General features: G+C 42.0%; 1 non-coding gene across 1 annotated transcript; it reads left to right on the top strand.

Moving 5' to 3' along the window:
- The first annotated feature begins 826 nt into the window (after positions 1 to 826).
- On the top strand, positions 827 to 934 carry LOC141625470 (small nucleolar RNA R71). The gene has a single exon (XR_012535248.1). It is a non-coding gene; the product is annotated as a small nucleolar RNA R71 (small nucleolar RNA).
- Positions 935 to 1,155: the final 221 nt, after the last annotated feature.

Here is a 1,155-nt window from a genome sequence, read left to right as displayed (position 1 = left end):
TCGTTTAGTTGAATGCATAATTCTATACCCGTTAATTTGGTTAAGTTCAATCCTAGATCAGAAGATTGGAGTGAATAGACCTGTTATGAGCAATAGACTACACTAGTGAGGGCGGATAGCGGACCGGAAGGACCTTTCCTTTACCCTTCTCACATTAAATCGACTGACCTACCTTTAGCTGACATGTGAATCTATCATGATAACCCGATATCCTAGCATCTCTCTCTTTATTTTCTCTCTAACCTTGCTTTTATTAGTTTAGTTCAACAATTAAAACCCCCATCTTGTGACCTCAGACGGACTAAATTGACAAGTAGATAGTGACCGTCTCCCTGTGGAGATTTACCCTACTTACCGCTGACTTCTGTGAGTTGTACTTAGGTATTTATTTTTGGTACTGAAACGACGGTATCAATAAGAACTTTGTCTAAAAGCTCGATAAGCACATACCTCCTCCATAGTAGCTTGGCAATGAGCGGTATAATGACCCGCACCTCCGCAACATTCACACACAATGATTTGACTAGTAGAGGACACGACATTGAGTTGTTGAAGAGAATCCCTAGCATCTCGGTCCACCAATTGTTGTTGGAGTAAAGCAATTTGAGTTAACAAGATGGGATTATCGGAAGATTCCTCCTTACCCTTGAGTGGCACACTTCGGGAATTGACATATTGCGCGTCATGGATTGCCATGGATTCAATTTTGGCATGAGCAATATCCGTGTCAATTTGATCAAACCGCCCATTGTTGGCGGAATCAAGAATCCTTCGGGACTCGGCACAACATCCATTGTAGAATGTTATAGCAAGGAAGCAAGCATCTAACCCATGATGTGGGCATTGTCTTTTTAGATCCTTATACCTCTCCCAAGCTTCATATAAGCTCTCAAGATCTTGTTGACGGAATCCGGTGATTTGGCTCTTCAAGGTTTGAGTTTTCTCCGGTGGAAAAAACTTTTGATAGAAAGCAAGAGCCAATGTCTCCCAATTTGTGATCCCCATGGCGGTGCGATCAAGCCTACTGATCCATAGGTTTGCCTTGTCCTTCAAAGAGAAAGGGAAAAGTATTTCCCTTATTTGGGCTTGAGTGATACTCGTTTATGGAATCATGGAGCAATAATCGCAAAAGTTTTGCACATGCAAATTGGGAAC

Source organism: Silene latifolia, chromosome X (genome assembly GCF_048544455.1).
Source record: "Silene latifolia isolate original U9 population chromosome X, ASM4854445v1, whole genome shotgun sequence".
NCBI lineage: Eukaryota > Viridiplantae > Streptophyta > Magnoliopsida > Caryophyllales > Caryophyllaceae > Silene > Silene latifolia.
The sequence above is the reverse complement of the archived record's forward strand: the minus strand, read 5'-3'. Positions and strand labels throughout refer to the sequence as shown.